This window comes from Ambystoma mexicanum, chromosome 4p, assembly GCF_040938575.1.
Source record: "Ambystoma mexicanum isolate Mex_15411 chromosome 4p, UKY_AmexF1_1, whole genome shotgun sequence".
NCBI lineage: Eukaryota > Metazoa > Chordata > Amphibia > Caudata > Ambystomatidae > Ambystoma > Ambystoma mexicanum.
The window spans coordinates 189861728-189871024 of NC_090927.1; the positions used below are offsets into that span (position 1 = coordinate 189861728).

At 48.8% G+C, this 9297-nt stretch overlaps 1 pseudogene; it reads left to right on the forward strand.

Moving 5' to 3' along the window:
- The first annotated feature begins 1112 nt into the window (after positions 1-1112).
- Positions 1113-1626, forward strand: LOC138452564 (partner of Y14 and mago-like; annotated as a pseudogene).
- Positions 1627-9297: the final 7671 nt, after the last annotated feature.

Genomic DNA, 9297 nt, shown 5'->3' on the forward strand with positions numbered 1-9297 from the left:
AAGAAACAGTGGGGCTGAAAGTTGTTGGGCCAATGCTTCTATACTGGCTGCACTGGATTCAGATCCTCTTCACCAGAGGTGAAAGATCCCTGAAAGGTGTAAGCGAAGCTCCCTCGAGTGGGAGTGCAGAAGGACTTAACTTGCCCTGGAGTTCCTGGGACTCCAGGCAACCACAGAACTAAGGAAGTGGCCCCTGACTCTTGATGCATCCCCAAACCACATAGATGCTGGTCTGGGCACCTTCAATGCTGTCCAGGCTGCTGCACAGGAACTGCCGGAGTCCTCTTCGAACTAGAGGCCCAACCGCCTCTGCATGTCCTTATTTTCGCTCGACACCAAGGCCGAAGTTCAATCATCTTTGTATCTGAGATCAGCTGACTCTTCTAGTGCCCCAACGTGAAACTGCCACCTGGTCCCCAGCTTCTTTGAGCTCCAAGCCGATGCCACGCCCTGATACCAGTCGATCCCGTTCATCACTGAAGGCCAGTCTCTGCTTCTCTGTAGCTGAGGCCGCTGAGTCCTCCAATGCCACTGACCCGACATCGCCTGCCACCCCCAGTATCTTCAACTCGCAAGACATTGGTCCTGTCAAACACCACTGCATCATCGGACCCCCTACGGTTGCTACTTTACTTGTCACTACCAATCACCAAGATCACCCAGACTACTACCTCTATAGCATAAAGTCTAGCTCAACGTGCTTCAGCCACAAAACAATAAAATAAGATACTGTGAAGAGGCCATCTCCCCTGCTCCATTTTTGGGACTGTAGTGACCGTAAGGCCATTTTCTCTACCTTATTCATAAAGACATATCCTTTGAACAGTGACATTGTGCCAGCCTATTGCCTGAACAACCCTGCTTATCTACCGAGGGTGGCCTTTCACAAACGTCTGCATTGTCTGTGTTTATTTTACAGGGGTGGGGTTATCTAGTGTTCTCTAATTAGTTGATTGCATTTTATTGCTTGATCAAAAGTCTATATTTTTATAGAACCTTCATTGGTTATTCTTTTATTTTGGAATCCTTGTACAACAGCTGTTTTGGTTTCTATTGTTTTCAGATCACACTCATCCTGAAGATGTAGCCTGGCCCAGGCCTAGGATTCCAAGATGGCGACAAACCCTTATGTGACTGATGAGTTAGATTGTCACATTTCAGGTGTGTACATTGCGGCCACACAACGCCCCGACGGGACCTGGAAGAAGCCACGGAAGGTGAAAGATGGATATATCCCTCAGGAGGAGGTGCCAGTGTATGAGAACAACTATGTGAAGTTCTTCAAGAGTAAACCTGACCTTCCACCAGGACTAAGCCCAGATGAAGCACCCACCCCCAAGAGTGCCTCCAAGGCAGAGAATGAGGCTGGACTGTCCAAGACAGCAAAGAGTAACCTGAAGCGTAAGGAGAAGCGCAAGCAGCAGAATGATAAGGGCGAGCACGATCCTGCTGCTGTAGAGCGAGCAAAGAAGAGTTAAGAACTTGAGTAAGAATCTTCGGCAAGTGGAAGATTTGCTGCAAGAAATAGACTCTGGAGAAGTGAAGGAGCTGACCATCGAGAAGGAAAAGCTGGGGAGGAGGCCGGCCCTGGAGGAGGAACTTGAAGACCTGGAGCTTGATTTGTAGAAACTGTAGGACCCTCCACTGGGGATTTGGAAACAAAGGCAGACCCTTTTTGGTGTTCACTTCCAAGGTTGCCAAGAAATCGTTTCTTTAAAACCAAGGAAGGATGTGTACTGTCAAAAGAAAACAGAAGCAATTTAGCTTTCAACAATTTAAACATAACAGTAATAAGTGAGATTTATTACCGCTATTTTACTTTGCGCCCCTGTTAGGCAGTATCATTTGACGTAATTGCCAAGTCAGACATTACTATTGGTTCTTTCTGGAGAAATTCAGGATACTGTTTCCCAAGTAAGGGTACCGTTTCAATAAACACAACATCCTGTTTTTGATCTATCTATTGTTTGCTACAATTTTGCCTGGAATTTTATATTTCAAAATCTTCCTTTGTCTCTTTCATCTTCTGCTTCCTTCACTATTAGCTCTGGTCTTGCACACTACTATCACGGCTCCTCTTCACTAATTACAAACTACCTTTGCACTGGTCTGTCTTTTTTAAGACTATAACGTACTTTCATACTATATTTTTACACCCACTACACACAAGGCATTTGTATTGTACTAGAATTTCTGTTTCGTGCATGATCATTAATGAGAAATAATTATGTTATTGTTCTGTCTTGAAATGTCAGTAAATTAACATTCATGCTTCATGAATACAATTGAGTGGCCTGTATGATTTCTTTGGACGCAAGTACTATTTCATTGATTCATTGTTGTAGATTTGTTGATGCGAGAAGGTTCTAAATCATTAACCAAACTGATATCAACACACGGCAGTAGTTTTTCTCTATGTTTTCTGCGCGACCAAAAGAGGCAAAGGAGCTATACCTTTCGGGTGGTGCCTTTTTCCCCTTTATGGTCGGATTACTGCTGGTTTCGTAACAGTGTGATTAGTGGCGGTTTAGCCTCTACTCATCGCCCCATTACTCCTGCAGAGCAGTAGCCATTTCGTCACAGATGCCAATATTGAGAAAGGAGCAGCGGTAAAAGATTATAGTCCAACCGTGTACTTAATCCTGACAGGGGTGAAATTTAAAACTGTATTAGAGAAACTGGGTCCTACAACATAACGAAGAAAAACTATTTGAGAAAATGTGAGGATGCCCTTGTTTTATTGATACCACTTTGACACAGGCAAGAGCTCGTTGGCTGCCCAGTAGCCTCAGCATGGCCCAGGAGGCGGAGACTTGCGCCACGTGGAAGCTAGCGTTTACGTTTGATAGTCTGACAACTCTCAGCAATCAGCTGTAGACACCATTCCCGTAAAGTGAGAACGTTGCTGCCCATTCTCCGCGCGCGTAGCACACAGCGGACCAAGTATAGCCAACAGACAATGGGACGCATTACGAGTAAGGTGGTATTTCAGCGGAACCTAATGCTGTACTCGCGTCCCATTACTGCCACTTGAACCAGGGGTAAATCAGTCAGGTTACAAATTGCGGCTTGTCAGTGTTAATCCCCATTCATGGAGTCCTGTAGGCAGGGCTTTAAGTGGGCCGGGGCCTGCAGGGGCCGAGCCCCGGCAGTCTCCGAAATTTCGTTTTGAGGCGGGGCCCTGCCGGGGCCCAGTAATCTCCCCTGACAGCCCCGGCCACTAAACGAAAAGGCATTTTTTTCTACAGCCTGAAGCTCTCGCTCGTGTGCGAGAGCTTCAGGCTACAGAAAAAAATGCCTTTGAGCCATAATGGTGGCGCCGCACCTGCGAGGCATCCCTTTAATCAAGAGATTCCCGTCGGCCGGCGCCACCATTATGGAGAAACGTGAGGCCGCTGGAAGCAGAGGCCTTGCTTTCTAAATACTGGAGCTCCCGCGGATTCGCGGGAGTTTCAGTATTTAGGAAAAAGGCCTCTGATTCCAGTGGCCTCACCCTTTTAGCCTTAATGGTGGTGCTGCCCCTCCCCAGCTGGCGAGGGGCAGCACCACCATTAAGGCTGAATAGGCAGGCGCTGTCCCCTGCCAGGAAAGCCTACACAAAATAAATGCAGAGATCAGCATCCTCTCCCCCATAGGGGAAAGGGTGCTAATCTCTACAAAAGGCTGCCTGGCAGGGGGGGCAGTAGCCCATTGAGCCGGGGCTCGTCAAAGGGGCGTGGCCTAACGGGCCATCAAGACCCCCGCTGTTAGGCCACGCCCCCTCGATGAGCCCCGGCTCGATTTGTAGTGCCACTTAAGGCACTGCCTGTAGGGCTCCATAAGGGATTGAGAGCATTCACAGTAACTCTGCCCCTGGCAAATCCTATATTGTTTGGAGGGAATATAGAGAAAAAAACCTTTAACATTTGGCTGGATGCTTTTCTCCACTTTATCTCAAATCTCTGAGTATGAAGGTGTGACAAAACTGGCGGTAATTCTTTTACCTTCACTTTCTTACCCCGCTGCAATACGAGAGGCCCAATATCTGCCACCAGCAACCTAGAAGTAACCAGCTCTACAACCCTTTGCTAAACTGCTGAGCTATCTTGCACCTCCCTGTGTGTGTTTAAATACACATATTTATTTTACGGTCAATTACTGCTGTGAACAATTGACTTTTATAAGGTCACGCTTCTGTTGGGAGAAATATTTTTTCTGGGGCCACGCCACATTTTTCTGCTAGGCTGGCACAACCCGCTGGGTTCGTTCCAGTACAAATTTCGAGTGATAAATGGCCGCCCGGCGCAATGATTTACCGCGCTCCGCCATTGTGGAGAAGGCCAATTAAGGAGGGCTCTTGGCCCACGTCGTTGCACGGGAATGGCTAACAATGGCAATGAATAAAAGGATTCATGGCCGTGTTTGCGCTCTCTGTTGACTAAACTCCTGAAAGGCCGTGGAAGTAGTAAGACTCTCTGAGCTCTTGGCAGGGAAACCCCGGCACTCCTTCCTCGTCTCCTCTAAGCGTGCCTCTCCATGGCGTTATTATGTAAGATTACATAACCAACTATCTCTTGCACAACGTGCCCGGCCGGGCAGTGCGCGCTCACTGAAATAACAAAGGTCAGAGCCTGCAGAATGCGAGTGCTCGGACACATGAAAAAACAGGATTACAATGATCTTGCTTTCCTCCAGAAGGACAGCCCAGCGGCCTTGGAAACAAGACGACACGAAGTAACACAGGTTCGATCCCCGGGTCCGCACTTCCCTACCTCTGGTTGTTTAAGCGCGTTATAAATAAGTAACTAAGACACGCAATTACAAAACAAACAATTCCTGTAACAGCACTTTAAAAAATGTAAAATAAAAAAATGCAGCTCATTTCCTCCACACAACTCCTTTAGAAGTGTGTGGAGATATATATATATATATATATATGGTAAAGTACAGACATCACATTTATCACTTACAACACAATCCCTGTTAGCCTGTATGGCAGTGAGCATATGCATTGTCTGGAACAAAACAAAGAGGTAGCCACGGTGCTATGCGCGGTATTACCCAAATTGACCTTTTGCACAATTGACCCAATTACAGTGGTCCTAATTGACCTTTTGCACAATTGACCTTTATATTATTTTAGTTATTTTATATATGTATTGGGTTGGTTTTGTATTATAAATAATATAAGGGGATTGGGTGGGAGGTTGCAGGGGTTTTTTGATTGGGTGCAGGGTTGCGGGGGGGGTTCCCCCGCATATATGTCCTAATTGATCTTCTAAATTAGGTCAATTCTCCCGAGGTCAATTCTCCGGAGGTCAATTGTGAAAAGGTCAATTAGTGTACAACCCTATTAGTGCCATGGCTGCCTCCATACCTGGCTCCAATGCAGGGTTCCTTCAATGAAGAATAACTGGATCATTCCAACATTGGAGGACCTGGTAATTCCTCCTTGAAGGAACCATTCCCCATTCCCATTTGAGCCCCATAGGGCTCAAATGGGAATGGGGAGGGAGGTAAAAATGGGCACATTACAAATGGCCCGTTATTACCTCCCTCTTCCCCTCGTGGCACCTGGAAAAGACGTCTGGTTTTACCAGGCGTCTGGTCAGGGTCCCGCAAAGGGAACCTCGTAATCGGCGCTCACGTAATGAAAGGGTGCCGGTCCCGTACCGGCACCATTCATTACGTGAGCGCCAGGGTCATAATGAGGCCCCTAAACCGATGTCTCCCCCCTCCTTACCCTGCTCCCCTGATGCAGTGACTGCCACAGTCCCAATCTGGTTTACCCCCACCTGGGGGGAAAACTGCCATAACATCTCAGAGTCTCACTGGCCCCTAGCGGCTTTCCAACAGGCCCATCACGCGCCAATGAGCCGGATAGGTAAAGTCTCTATTGTGGATCCGTGCATAAGTCAAGACCTGTCCCCACTTCTGGGAGAAAGACTAAGGCTGGTTCTCCATACGGAACATCACTTCCTCGGCAGCCGTCATTGTCCAAATGCGTGCCCACCAATCTTCTTCGCTCTGGGATCTAGCGGATCTCCAAAAGCAGGCTATCGTAGTTATATGATATGATACAGCATTTATAATGTGCCTATACTTATGTATTTCAAGGCATGACGAGGCAAGGGAGGGGCAACAGGGAAGACAGAGAACGATCTTACTAGGCCAGGCGACATTGAGATTGTGCAAGTGCAGGGGGAGGGGAGAAATGTGGGGCTAAGAGGGGGGCAGTGCATAGAATAAACAGTAAAATAAATAAAGACAATAAATAAAAAGACAAATAAAAGTGCTAGTAGCAAGTGCAAGGGTAAGTGCAGACAACAGGTGTCAAGTGCTGGTAGGGGCTGTAGGGATACCGGAATAGTCCCCGAGTGAAAGGATTGCAAGGGGGGCAGTGCAGGTGTGCAACTGGTGGGGAGGGGACCTGGGCCTGAGATCAGGGGATAGCCAGGCACACCAGTGCAGTTTCAGTTTCAGCCAAGAGATCAGCAGGGGAGAGGAGGAGAGAAAGCAGAAGCAAAGAGGAAGGGCTTGAGGTACTTCTGGAACCGGAGATGGTTCTTCTGAAGTTTCAGAGAGGCAGGGAGGCTGTTCCAATGGGAGGCCCCAGCAGAAGAAAAAAGATCTACCACCAACTTGTTGCTTGGAGAAGTGACTGACCCTGAGGGAGTTGGAGGCGGATGAGCGAAGAGCTCGAGAAGGAAGATATTTGGGAAGAGAGAGTTGAAGGTATAGAGGACTCTGGCCCCAGATGGCCAAGTGTACAAAGCAGAGGGTTTTAAACGTAATACTCTCTGCCACTGGGAGCCAGTGCAGAGATTTCAGTCCTGGAGAGATACAATCCCTGGGCTTGAGGCCAAGGACAAGTCTCACAGTCCTGTTTTGGATGAGTTACAGAGGGCGGAGAGTAGAGACAGGCAGATTTAGAAAGAGTTTGTTGCAATAGTCCAGCCTATGACATCTCCAGGCGTCAGAGATGTGAGGAGAGAAGGAGAGTGTGGAGTCGAAGATGACCCCGATGTTTTTAGCCTCACAGGTGGGAGCAGGAGGAGGGCCAAGAGAGACCGGCCAGAGAGTGACAGGAAAGGAGGGAGCAGGTGTGCTGACGAGGAGAATCTCAGTCTTACTGGCATAAAGGCAGAGATCATTGGTGGCACACCATTCCTGGATAGCAGACAGACAGAGATGAGAGAAGGAGAAGTGGTGGCAGAAGGGAGCCTGAAAATGAGTTGAGTGTCATCCACAGAGCACTGAAAGTTGGGGCAGAGTGTGGCAATGCGGTGGGCAAGAAGTGGCAGGTATTGGTTGAAAAGCCAGGGAGAGAGGTTAGACCCCTGGAGAACACCACAGGTAGAGATAGAGATAGAGGAGAGGGAGGACCCAAGTTGGACCTGGGAGGGTCGATCGGAGAGCAAGGAAGTCAGCCAAGCCAAGGCCTAATCGGTGATGGCCAGGTTATAACGAAGACGGTTGAGCAGGATGGCATGGTTGACCGTGTCAAAGGCAGAAGAGAGATCAAGTAAGCTGAGGACACAGGGGGTGTTGGAATCAAGGTTGGAGAGCAGGTCTTCACAGATGTTCAGGAGAGCAGTTTCCGTGCTTCTGGCAGCTCTGAAGCCAGACTGATGGTCATGGAGACAACCAACAGATTCAGTGTGAAGATTAAGCTGGGAGATGGCCAGCTTTTCCAGGAGTTTGCCCAGGAAAGGAGTGATGGAGATTGGGCAATAGTTTTCTGGGCAGGAAGGGTCGTCAGAGGGTTTCTTAAGAAGAGGCTGCACAAAGGAGTGCTTCAGGGGGGAGAGGAAGACTCCAATGGCGAAGGAGTTGCTGCAGAACTCAGCCAAAGCAGGAGCCAGGGTGTCAATGTGGTCCTTGATGGTTTTGGAAGAACAGGGATGAACCTGTTTTGAGGAGACATTCATAGATCAGACTTGTCTAGAAACCTCATCTGGGCAGAACAGGGGAAAGGCAGAGAATGAGGGTGGAGAGATGGCCCCAGAGGGGCCAGAGGAAGAGCAGAGTAGAGGGAGGAGGGGGAGAGGAAGAGAGAGAGGGCAGAATGTACTGAGTTTTAGAAATGAAATGAGAAGCTAGGGCCGTACAGAGGGCCTGGGAGGGGACAGGAGAGGTAGAGACTGCAGCAGGATTGGCCATCTCCCAGCAGATTTGAAAGATTTCAGCCGAGTTGTTACAAGCCACAGAGATGCAAGCTTGGATGTGGGCTCTCTTCCTGGTGCGGACAGAGAGCCGGTATTGCCTTTGGAGCAGGTGGCAGGCCAGTTTGTCAGAGGGTCTACCAGAAGCATCCCATTTCCTCTCAGCCACCCTGCACTTGCGTTTAAGGGTTGACGAGGTCTGAGTCATACCAAGAGTTGCACTTGGCTTTGGGCTTCAGGCAGATCCTCATGAAAGGGGCAAGATCATTGAGAGTATCAGATATAGCAGAGTGGAGCATGGGAAGGGCTATGTCAGGGTGTGAGTCAGCCAATGGGGGACGAGGGTGGTGAGAAGGTGGCGGCTAAAGCCTCAACTGACACACGCTTCATGGGTTGGATAGTCGAGAAAGCTAGGTGGCAGTGCTGGAGTTGGTTTCTCGCCACTAGGAGCAATGTTTGAAGTTCCCCACGTGCACACCGAACCAAGGAAGCAGGCCGCCCCCCCCCCCTGCGATTCAAATAAATACACACCTGGCTCCACTCCGGCAAGTGGACCCTGTAATGTCATTAATTGTACCTAGCACCTCTGTCCACGGGTGGACTGGCCTATAGGGAACTTTGGAGATTTCCCGGTAGTCCTCTGCACCCTGGGCCTCCTTTGTGTGGTAACCTCTGCTATTTCCAAATGTTCTCATAGGAAAGTGTTGGTCTTGCAGAAAATGTGTAATATGGGGCCTCTTTTGTTCCCAGGCCTCTTTTGGTTCCCAGTCCACCCTTGCCACACCAATATGTGCACATACCTTCCCTCTGCCTGCAGCCCCTACAGCACAGACACGTGTTATTTTGTTCCTCCCACATGTCTCATTCTATCTGGTGTAAGGTAGCCCCTAGCCAGAAAGCGGAAGCCACGCTCAGCATATGTAACACTTCTAGCTGCCTTCTTAAGCCTCCTCTAAATCCTACCCCATTCTTCTGCAGCTAATTCATACCCTAGGTCCTTATTTCAGGCTTTTACATATGGTGTTAATCGGGCGTCTTCTTTCTCACCCATGAAAAAGTGAGGTTGGAGAGCAGTCCCCCCCCACATAGGACCTAGATAATGTTAGCTTCTCAAAGCTTGTGAGAGGTTTAGTTGCTGCCTGCGCCGGTTATA